Source organism: Lacerta agilis, chromosome 6, assembly GCF_009819535.1.
Source record: "Lacerta agilis isolate rLacAgi1 chromosome 6, rLacAgi1.pri, whole genome shotgun sequence".
NCBI lineage: Eukaryota > Metazoa > Chordata > Lepidosauria > Squamata > Lacertidae > Lacerta > Lacerta agilis.
This window is the reverse complement of record NC_046317.1, coordinates 33,893,484-33,905,591: the sequence shown is the minus strand read 5'-3', so window position 1 is coordinate 33,905,591 and position 12,108 is coordinate 33,893,484. Positions and strand designations below refer to the sequence as shown.

The following is a 12,108-nucleotide window of genomic DNA, read 5'->3' as shown; positions in this document are numbered from 1 at the left end:
ATCCTGTTGCTTCGCTTGTGCCACACCAGGATCCAGCATGTGGGAGATTGCAGTCAAATACAACTAACAATCATAGGGCTAGTTAGTGCATGAAGTACCACAGAGTTGTATTGCTAGACAGACTCAGCTAGGACTCGCCCCTTCTCCTCTGGAGAGGGAGAAAGTGAAGACTTCCTCCCTTCCTCTCTCTCTCTCTCTCTCTCTCTCTCTCTCTCTCTCTCTCTCCCTGCAACATGTGACGAGATGGAGGTGTGTAAACTTGCTTCAGAGCTTACAGCATGTGTTTGGAACTATATTCTGTACTTTCTACCCAATAGCATTTTGCCTATATTATCTTGGTTGCTGCATGGAACAATGATTGACTGAGACCTGGAATCTGTAAGTAAAGTATTTTAAACTTATTTAACAGTGTGTGGTCTGCTCGTTGCAATAGGGGCAGAAAGAGGTCAACTGCTATGCACTGCTGAATGGGATAAAAATGGTTTAACAACCTATATCTCCAAGACTACATTGCTGCTTATTTTTGTGAGTTTAATATTCTGCTTCTGGAGCTCACTGTGTGCTCGCCCCATGTTTTGAATCTAGGCACCCATCCATTTCCTTTTTGTTGTTCACCTACACATGTGGGTCCATATATTAATTCCTTATACAGCAGTAGTCAACTTACAAGGTTGCAATGGGTGCACCACAACCATAGTGCTGGATACTATTCCAGTACCAAGGGCTGCTTGTAATGATGACCTGATCCTTTCCCTACTTCTCTGCCAACCCCACTCAGCAGCTGTATAATCAAAGCTTGATGGGAATTGTAGTCCAGCAGCACCTGGAAGCAAGAGGTTCCACACTCCCAACTTAAGGAACTAAGGGTTTAAATTAGAGTATTCAGAGCTTAAATTAGTATGCAGATGATGGGTGGCCTCTCCTCTTTCAAAGGTGTATAGCACCTTGAAGATGTGCACAGATGGCAACTGATGCAAGACTTGATGCCTCATGCTTTATTAATTAATTAATTAATTAATTTAAAATCTGCCCTTCAGCAAAATGATCAGCCATGTAGATGAAAAAAACCACAGTTAAAATAGATTAAGTCTTCAGTTTTAAGCACACTAACTAGGAAGTAAGCCCCATTGAGTTCAGGGGGATTTACCTTTGAGTAAAGATGCATAAGATTGCACTTGAAATTAGAGCTGCAGTGCATATGTTCAAACATTGAATGTTCTACCATGGTTCTAATAAAATCATCCAGTTTTAGGAGATGTTCAGTTGTATTTTGAAATAAGGTGCATGGAAAAAGCCACAAAGAATGACATCGGTTCCCCCTAAATTAAAACAAATCCTTTAAAATAAACAGTACAGTATTTGGTCAGCCTTCTGCATCTTTCATATAACTACAGTCATACCTCGGGTTAAAATAGCTGCGGGCTGCGTTTTTTCACGTTATGAACTCGGCAAACCTGGAAGTGTTTAATTCCGGGTTTTGCCCCACGCAGAAACGTTCTGCGCGGTTTGTGCATGCGCAGAAGTGCAATATCGCACTTTTGCCCATGTGCGATATTACCGCTCTGGTTGCGGACTTTTCTGGGTGCGAACGGCACCCCGGAATGGATCGTGTCCGCAACATGAGGTACCACTGTATTGTAGCAAAAAAAGGTATAGTTATGTACTGTCAAAAGCAAAAATAAATAAACAAAACAAAATCTAGATTTGTATTTTGCATCAGTTGAAATATTAGCTCAGGCTGACATATGCATTTACATGCAGCAGCAAGCCTAACCATTAGATGTCAGTAGTGTGCACAGTACAAGACTGATTTCATATTTAGCAGCCAAATCACCAGCTCAGGTAGTCACCGTGATAAACACTTCATTTCCGGTCCCAAGAGGCAGTAATTAACTCTTTAATGATGTAAAATGTTCAAGGGCATGGGGTTTTTGAGCTCTTAAACTTTCAGCAGTAGGTTACTGTAATGTTAAGGGAATCCGGTCTTTCTTTTATATGTTCCAGTTCACCAGAGTCTGGAGTAGTTCCAGTCCAGGTAAGGTTACCCCTTTCCACATGACAAACTACTTTAGAAAGTCCTCTCCATTTCAAAAGGGCTGTGTTGCATTTTGAATGGGAAGTTGGTTCAAGAGGCATGGCCTAAAAAGCCCTCCAGCTACATGGAGCACATTGTACAATTATTTGGATTCTAGCCAATGTCTGCATCCATACAAGGAGAGAGAGAAAGGAATTTACTACACTGTAAATTCACTCTTCTGTCTAGAGTGTAGCTTTTATATCTGAAATAGCACAACCTCTTGGTCCTCTAAATCAGGAGAGGTTATGAAAGCTCTGGATCAGTGTTTGAATGCAGTGGTGGCCAATAAACTGAATCTTGGGAAGATGGGGGGCTCTTTGCATCATTCCCATGTTTGGGAAATTAGCAAGTTGCCAACTATGGCTATTCCTGGATAGGGATAGCCTGATCACTGTAGTCCATGCATTGGTAACCTCAAGGCTGGATTGCTGTAATGTGCTCTACATGGGGCTGCCCTTGGTCTCCTTTGGAAACTCCTGCTGGTGGGGGCATTTGTTCAAGAACATGTGATGCCAAGGTTAAAACAGCTGCATTGGCTGACCATCTACAGATGTGCCAGGTTCAAGGTTCTTGCATTAATTTACAAACTCCAGAATAACTTAGGTCCAGGGTACCTTAGGGATTGCCTGAACCCTTATATTCCAACTACTGTACATCACTTAGGTAATCTACTGGAGTGTCACTGGCCATTCTATGAGTTGCTGAGGGTCATTTGACAACCACTTTAGTATCATTGGTCCAGTCCTTATGGAATACTCTGTGAACAGAGATTCGGCAGGTGGCTTCAGTGCCAATATTTAAATGTCTGCTGAAACATTTTCTATTCCACCAGGCCTGAGCAGGCAATTAAGAATACATCTTTCCTCAATGGTTAATTGATGTCTGTTTTTAACCTTTTTATGTTTTTAATTGCATGCTTTATGTATCATTGTTGTAATCTGTTTTGATTTTTTTAATGATATAGTGGCATATAAATACCGGTACTTTTATAAATGAATAAATAAAAGGCAAAGTCAATCTGCTAACTTTATAAAGGGTAAGGGCTCTCTACTTTCCCAGACTGAAACTGAAAGTGGTGGAAAATTCTTGCCCTGCTTGCTCAGCCTTAATTAACATGAGTATATAACTGAAGGGCAACTGTCAGTTGGTTCAAATTTCAATGTGGGAACTACTGTCCCTTTAACATTTGATAGAGCTTGTGTGCATTTAATGGTTGCATTGCCAACATAAATTAAGCAGGGAGAGCTTTCCATAACCAGAAGATCCATTGATAGGAAAAGCTATTACCTGCTGTATTTTTGCTTGTCATAATCAGATTTTTAAAAAAATAATAATGCAGGATCACTGCCAGGAAAACACTATAATGCATGAGCAAGAAAACACCAGTTTTAATATTTGCTAAATGATAGAACATTAGCAGTGGCAAAGTTTCTATCGGTGGTGGCAAGAACCAATGATCTCTATTCCTGAGTCTGTACATAATGCTTATATAACCTGAAGGCGGGCTGTCGAAACTGTGTACTGTTTTATAATGAATTGTTGGGTCTCTGGACCGTAATAAAGATATTATATTTGCATTAAAATAGTATATCTGAATGCTGTGCATCTTACTCTCACTTGTGCTTGAACTGGGTAGTTGTCTTCTCTAAACTAGATGGAAATGATAACCTAATCCATTGAGCATATCTATTCAAAGGTTGTGGACAGTGTGTAATAAGCTACTTCAATTCCTTGTGTAGTCCTGACACTAACATACCTTCCTCTCAACAGCCAAGTAGCTCTGACTAGATTTTGGAGTGTGCCCATTTGGTTAAAACAATATTACTAGATTAAGCATTTTAAAGAGAGCAACCACATTTTATGTTTGTTACATATTCAGAGTTCTGGTTTTTTTTTTTAGCTAACCATCTGTGTTTCTGTCAGTCAATGGCTGAGAAAAATTGGATGGGGTCCCAGTCCTTCCGGGTCATAGTCTTTTGCACTGGCATAGTTTCCTAGACCACATGGGAAACCTGATGCCCTTCAGATGTTGCTGGATTTCAGCTCCCATCAGCCATATCCAAAATGGCCAAGGATGATGGGCATTGTAGTCCAATATCTGAAGGACATCAGGTTGGGGAAAGCTGCACTAGAATGTGTCTTACAATGTATAGAACAGTAGTTTAAAATGTCATAACGAATGAATGAAGACATGTTTTCAATGCCTCTTTTGAGGGTATTTTGCATTTTTGTAATCAAATTTAGATGGGACAGGGCAATTCATAAAGGTTTCAGATATATTATTTGAAGGAAGTGTTGTTTTTAAGCATGCCAAGCAATGCCTAAATATGAAAAGAAAATCTAAATACAGTTTCCAATGAGTCCTTAAGAATATTTGCTGAGTTATTTAATAAAGCAAAATATGAGTGTGCCTAAGAAGACCTGCTGCAGGCAAGAACAGAGCTCATATGCCTTTAATTTGTGGAACAAGGGAATCCCACCAGGTGCAGCTGGTTATTAAATAGAGTGGTAAGGCAGAGAAAAGCTGCACCTTCAGCCACACAACTGTTCAAAGATTCAGGGAGCCGTGTCCTTGTGTCTAGTGGTATGTCTGAATTTTAAAGGAGTTCCTTCAAACAGTGTAAAGAAACCATCATTACAGATAATGCCTGCCCTTCGTAAAAACAGCTATGTCCCATCTCAATTGGTGTGCTTTAGTTGAATGATCTTTTGATAATGTGAAATATATTTCAGAAGGTTTTGCGTTAGCACTATCTATATTAGTCATCCTGCTACATTTCCCCCCACATATCAGTTAATTAAATCTGCATGCCTGAGAATTGCAGATAGAGATACTGTGTTTAGTGGAAAGAAACTAGTTCTCATGACTTCAGTTGCATTAGCTGATCCCTGTCCTTGTTTATTCAGGAGTAAATGGATTACAGTGGAATGGACTTACTCCCAAATCAGTACCAAGGATAGCAGCCTAATTTTCAGGTAAGCTTTAGGTTTGCTTATAAGTAAATTTGGTGACAGTAGCATTGGAAGTATTTATGCAACTTCGGCGAAATATGTAGGGAATGATTTGTGTGTAAGTTCATTCAATATATAGAGATGTGAAATTCCCTTACATTGAAGCTAGGCTTACAAATATCCCTGGTTTGGGCTTCAAAACAGCCCAAGCAGCTGGCCTCTAACTTACTATTATCCTTGTAATTAGACTTAATTTTATTATTTATTTATTTATTTATTTGCTGATACAGTGCAAAAGTTGGGAAGTGCAGAAAATATTGGTGAGCTTCGGTTTCTTACATTGAAAAATCGAGGCGCTATGTACTGTACTAAGGAGGTGATGCTGCCTCTCTTATCAGACTGTAGCAGACTGTTCTGTCAAAAATGATCTGCCTCTTGACAGCTGCCCATTTAAAAAAGCTCTGGATAAGGGGAAATATTAACTGTCAGGTGAGTCCTAAGGATTCCTGGAGAGTGCTGCTAGACAATAATTCCTGCATGTGACTGGGAGAGAAGATGCTTCCCCACCTGTGTGTTTAACTATATTAAGATGGCTTTGCAGACTGGATAAGCTTTGCAAGTCGGGATAGTGGAAAATGATGTAACAGAGGGACAGAGATTTTATCCTCTGGGTTTTTTTTTTTTTTAAGTGTAGCTCTGTAGCTTTGAGTGGGGTTTTATTTCCTGTTTTGCCTTTGTTCTATCTCCATGGAATTATAGAAGTGTCTTTTCCCTGAGATAAATAAAATAATGTTTGTAGAAGTGCTTCCTTCCATGGAGGAGGAAAAGGCTGAATGAACACTGCATGTCACTTTAGCATGTCCAAAGATGGGAAGTCTTTCTGAAGAGCTGAAATGGCTGTGGAAAGTAATAATTTTGGTAAATCTGCCAGTGGTTGATTTATGAAAAGCAAAGCAAAAGGGCTTGAATTTGGGGTTTTGTTTTGCCCGCCATATAGTTAGATAAAAGACCACTGGGGTACCTGAAATGATGTAATGAAGCACTTACCTCCAAAATTTATTTAAAGTAAATCAATGTTTTAAGTATAAACTTGTTTTACATGGATTGAGCAGGAGTTGCTAGTTAAAGTATGTAAAATAAAACAGTTATTGCTAAAGCCTGCTTCTTACTGAAATGGTAAACCTATGTTTGGCTGCCCACACAACTCTGAGTGTATGTGAGGAGTGTGTCACATCCAAAACTAAGTTCTTAAATAATGAAAGCTAGGTATTTGGGAGAAGAGTTATAACTTTACTACTCTCCCTGACATGCTAGTTTTCTGTGTGAAGGAATTTTGTACTATATGGCTTTTGTATAGAGAGGAAGTTTCAGTTCCATGAAGCCCCCACCTGCAATTTATAGTGGCACAGTTCAGGCATATGTTTTCTACCTCTCCCAGAACTAGGCCCATAAGAGACCATCTTAACAAATGCCATGGCTTTTGTTGTTTATGGGTTTTTATTAGTTTATGGGGTTATGTTTCTGTAAAAGTGGAAATACTGTATTGAGCTGTGTGTTTAAAAAGGAGACCCGGGAGGTAAAATGCTGCCTTTGAATCCCTGTGTATGACCTGAACTGCTCTGTGTACTGAAAGGCGAAGGTTAATTGTCTCTACTTACACGGCAGGGAGGGGGGTATTAAGTGAGGCAGGTTGTGCTGTAGCTGATTAAATTTCTCCTTGAGTGTACACTGTACACCACTCTTACAAAACCTATAAATTTTGTATTGACAGACTGACTGTGAATTTATCTGTAGATCTCTAGTTTCTGGGCAACAAATGAAGAGGCAGCCAAAAGTTTCCTAGTTATTTATAGATGCACCAAACTCAACACGAGTCACCAGCTAGGTACAAATTGGATTGAGATCCTGTACTTCTAGTTACTAGTATGTAGAGTTTTCTGGCAGGGTTCTTAGGAATAGGAATGAAAATATACACCTCCTGAAATTCCCCCTTCTACAACACTATTAAAGGTACCAGAATCATGTCCTTCCATTATTTGCTGTTACCTTTTGCTCAAATGAGTTTTGTATAGGAGTCTCAGGTAAATGACTGTGGGTTTAAAGTTTCATAGTGTAGCCAATGACTTCAGAATGTGTTCTTAAATAAATGCTCTCTTTTCCTTACCAGATTATAAAGAGTGGCATGTACAATGCCTAAGAGAATAAAGCTTTCTATTGCACAGGAGTAAACTTTGCATAAGGGACACGGGTGGCACTGTGGTCTAAACCACAGAGCCTAGGGCTTGCCGATCAGAAGGTAGGTGGTTCGAATCCCCGCGACGGGGTGAGCTCCCATTGCTCGGTCCCTGCTCCTGCCAACCTAGCAGTTCGAAAGCACGTCAAAGTGCAAGTAGATAAATAGATAGCATTCCGGCGGGAAGGTAAACGGCGTTTCCGTGCGCTGCTCTGGTTTGCCAGAAGCGGCTTAGTCATGCTGGCCATATGACCCAGAAGCTGTCTGCGGACAAATGCCGGCTCCCTCGGCCAGTAAAGCGAGATGAGCACTGCAACCCCAGAGTTGTCCGTGACTGGACTTAACAGTCAGGGGTCCCTTTACCTTTAAACTTTGCGTATTTAGATCGGACTGGCTAGACTCAGCAATGAGATTATCACTGAAGGAGGAAGAAGGGAGGGTGACAGCACAAGTGGTAATAAGATTATGTAATTACACAGGCCACTAATAACTGCCAAAAGAGTAGCCTGGTTTTTTTCAGTTTGGAGCATCTATTCTTTGTAACCTTTCACAATATTTTCAGTAGAAAAAGAATCTCTTGCATTCAGGCTGCATTCTTATACTCTTACGTGTGAGTAAGACTCATTGAACTCAATGGGACTTACTTCTGAGCATCTACTGAACAGGAAGCAATAAAACAGGGGTTGCCAATCTTTTTCGGATCAATTGACACCTTGAATTTTCAGAGTGCTGTAGGTGCCAGCAACAACATGGTTGTTAAGGGGGCAGGACATAGCACAAAATCAGACAGTACAGTTATGGTGAAGATAAGTTCCATTGAATTCAAGAGGACCGACTCCTAGGTTAATACATATAGGACTGCAGCCTAAGGATCACATAGAGGCCAAGGCAGATGGATCAGACCTAAAGCACACAATTCACTCAGAAGTGTCCCTGCACAAGGCCCACTGAAATGAATAAGAGCTGTGCTAAGCCATATTTCCTACTCATTCTGCTTAGGCTTCTAAAAATAATTTCCTGGTGGATTGTGCCACTGGATTTTCCATGTAGGGAGCCAAAAATATCTTGCACAACCCTAATTTGGTAGCAGATTTTGGCTGAAATTTAAATCCACAGTGTCTTACTGTGCTTGAGTCAAAATATTGTAGAAAACTTAGATGAGCTGCAGGGGAGTTTTGTTTTTGTTTTTAACCAAAATATAGAGAGCCTTGTGATCGTATATCCCTACCCCACACATGCACTCCACTTTATAAAATCAGGACTGGTTTTAGCCTTCAATCAGTTCTGCAGGTGTTAATGCTCAGAGTGTGAGTTGGTACATTTATTTCACTTCACAATTGATTTTATAGCAGGTTGCCTCTTCAAAAAAAAATATGGCATGTAACTTAAATTAGAATCTAATATCCATGTGGTCTGTGTGGAAGTCAATTAGTCTGCACTAATTGCTATACAGGGATGAACCACAGGCATTGTCAACTGGTATCTGTCAGATTTGATTTTCATAGGCTTTTAAAAGAAAGCCCAGCATCCAACTTCTATGTGCATATATGAGAGCAATTAAAAAGTACACACAGTGAAATATGAACTCTGTATTAGACCCAGAATGCTTGAAAAGGTCAAACCCATCAAATACAACACAAGTTAAATGGGCTTGCTCAGATAACTAGATTGAAATTTTATTACCTTTCTTATGTTCGATTGAAACACGTTTAAATGGACTATACATATTTTATTGCAAAGAAAAATGATGTGTTTCATTCTTTGACTAATCAACTGCTGTTGAGCTGTCAAGTCTGAATATTCATATATGCTGATAGTTTTATAAAGTACAATAGTAAAGTTATTAGTAATATTTCTATCACCTTTAGAGACTTGTTATTGCCCCTTCTCAGCAGCTGCTGCTGAGACTATTCTGGCAGTTCGCGGCCATTTATTTAGCTGACACGAGCTAGGGACTGAAAGTCTCACCCATCATCACCACCACCTTTGTCTAGGATCAACTGAAAGTATGGAGTTCAAGGATGGGAGGAAACTGATTAGTACATAACTCCTCTCTTATCTCAGCAGAACATGTGGAGCAGTGTTGTCCACTTGGTAAATACTCCAATACTGATCCCTTTATTGTGGCAAATTCCATTTGTAAACTACTTTGCAAACAAGGATGCAGCCTCAAAGTCAACCAAGACAAGATATTCAGCTCTCCCTATTTATTTTTTAAAAGTGAAATACAGTCATGGGGGAGTAGTAGATTTGGTTGGAGCAGCTGTGTGTAAGAGGGCCTAATCCTTTCCTCCTGGACCATTTTCCCAAGCTGCTTTCCTGTCCATGGTGTGGGAGTTATGGGGAAGCAAGGGCTAAGGCTGAGAAAGTGATTTGCCCAAGGCCAGCCAATGAGATCTGCACTGTGCTCGCCAGAGTTCTCAGTGACACTCTGCATTTACTAATACACCTTTCTATTATTTGCTCTTTTGAGATGGCAGGAGACAGTTGTTTACAGTGAAAGAAAGGTTGACATTCGCTATGGATCAATTAAGTGGCCATAAAGCCATGCAGGCCAATAAGTGAAACAAAAATGTGTGGCTATCATGTATTATTTTGATTTATGCTTTGTTATTTACTGTCATGGTATTCCATCTAGGGATGAAGCTGGCGGATTTAAGCTTTATTTAGCAAATCCCTTGCCATCAGGACCTAAAGCTCCTTGCACTCGGCAAGCACTGTCCAGAAGGCACCTTGTCTAGCAACGATTTGGGGCATGCTACTTGGAGCTAATAGCTAGGAACCAAGGAATACAGCTGCTCCAGCAGGACCTTGTCTCATGTAATAAAGCATGACTTCTCTTTTGGCTATGACTAATTCATCTTATTTTTTATGTTTCTGCATGGAAACTGAGGCTGTTCTTAATTTCTGAATGTAGGTTGCAAAAACAAAACCTTCCTTAAAGGTTCAGATTAAAATCCAAGGGGTTTCACTAAGCTGCCTCTTCACATGTCAGGACTGTTTAAATTGCTGTGAAAATCCTGATTTGTTCATGACAGTTGATAGCCGTAAGAATTGCCATTGCTCAGTGGTTGAGCACATCCAAGATTCTTGTCCTGCTTTTTTCTAGATAGAGTAGTAATCAGTGTGATTCACCAAAGTCCAAAAGGGGAACAACAGATAAAAATGAGAGTTGAAATATTCTAAAGTAAATGAAGCAGTATGTAAAAGCAGCAGTTCTCAGTAAAAGCCATTTATGGAGCACAATACCCTGGAAATCCATGCGAGAATAGTTTCCACTGCCCTTTTGAAAGTGAGCAGTGTTGGTAGGGTCACCAGTTACATATTGCCAAAAAAGAGGACATGCATCACTGAAAGGTAACACAGATCTGCATGAAAATTCCATGTGCTAATACATATTTACGTATACTGTATAATATATGCTATAGACAGATAGATACACATTTAGAAATGATTACTATAAATAGAAATACAATACTTTAAACAGAAATAGAATTCCTTTTTTGTTTATTTATGTAGTGAGTAGATTCATAACATGCCCAGCATTGCAGTGTATCTTAACATGGGGTACAACACATGCCTGTGATCAGGTGAACTGTTTGCCTGCTATCTATGTGCTGTTTCAATCCACAGAATAAGTGCCAAATACTTTTCAGCCATCCCACCAAGGCACCAAAAATGCACACACACTTACTAATTTTTATGAAACAGTTTAATCAATGGAGTAGCTATGGGGTGTGGAAACTTTTCTTTAAAAGTTGCTGTCTGAATACAGTAATGGTGCAAAACTGAAATGAGCCACTGTGAGACCTTGGATCTTCTCTGACTACCTTGGATTGTGTCTGACTAATGGTCAAACTAGACTAGACACTATTCACACAGGTAACAATTGTGTGAATGGTGTCGAGAGATAGGTATGAGGTAGAATGCAGATAAGGATTGTGGAATGAGATGGGTCTAAGGGAGTGTTCACAATTGCTCCTGGTGTGTTCCTCATCCAGATCTACACTGTCCACACCAGCTCTTTGCCTTTTAAGAGCACTTCATGCAATTGCTAATTGTCTGAGCAATGTCTTGCCACATTTGTCCTTAGAGCATCTCAGAAAACTCTCTAGCTACCTAGAGCTTCTCTTAGGGATTTTTTTTAAAAATGTTTTCAATAGATTTTCATTGCCTGTTACCAGCAAGTCATTGGATGGTCTTAAGGAAGCCCCAGTCAATTCCAAGTCTTTATGTCCATTCTGGTAGTAACAATATTGTATGTGTAGGACTGTCTATCTCCCTTTGTGTCTCCAAAGCAAGAATAAATTAGCTGGTGCCAAGACCCTAGCCTACTGTGAGTTTAGACAAGGGTGTTCTTTCAGCTTTAAATCTCTCAGAAGTGTAATCTAACCCTGGGCTCCAATTTTAAAAATGAAGTACAAGAGAGTTTCTAGCCCACCCTTCATAATATGATTCCAGGGTTGGTTCAAGTAGAATAAAAGCAATGCAGCCCAATGTTATAGAAGCAGGCACAAATACAGCATATTTTTGAGAAACGGTCAGGGAGTCGTGATTTCAGCTCCTCGTTTGCAGTGGGAATGGTGGAATTTCCAACTTCCTCCCCTGAAAAAGCCGGGACAAACAGACAAGTTTCACCTGATGCCAAAAGAAGAACAGTACTAGCACTAGCTGTGCCCCTAGGACAGCCTACACCAAGCTAGTACCGTACCCTCCAGAAGTTGTGGGTGACAACTGCCACCAGTCCCAGCCAACTTGGTGAAAGCTGCCTTCGAGGGAGGGCATCCTGCAGGCTGTTCATCCCACAAATGAGCAAGTCATCCAGATAAAGCAGGAGTCAAAGGCT

General features: G+C 40.1%; 1 protein-coding gene across 2 annotated transcripts in view; it reads left to right on the top strand.

Moving 5' to 3' along the window:
- Positions 1–4,994: 4,994 nt before the first annotated feature.
- The window catches only part of SGIP1 (SH3GL interacting endocytic adaptor 1), a 114,419-nt gene continuing 107,305 nt past the window's right edge, over positions 4,995–12,108 (top strand). The window contains exon 1 of one of the 2 annotated variants that reach the window (XM_033151861.1): positions 4,995–5,053. The gene's annotated coding sequence lies outside the window, so the exon portion shown is untranslated. Of the gene's footprint in view, positions 5,054–7,312; positions 7,326–12,108 lie in introns of those variants that run through there. The other variant, XM_033151864.1, reaches the window with a different exon arrangement.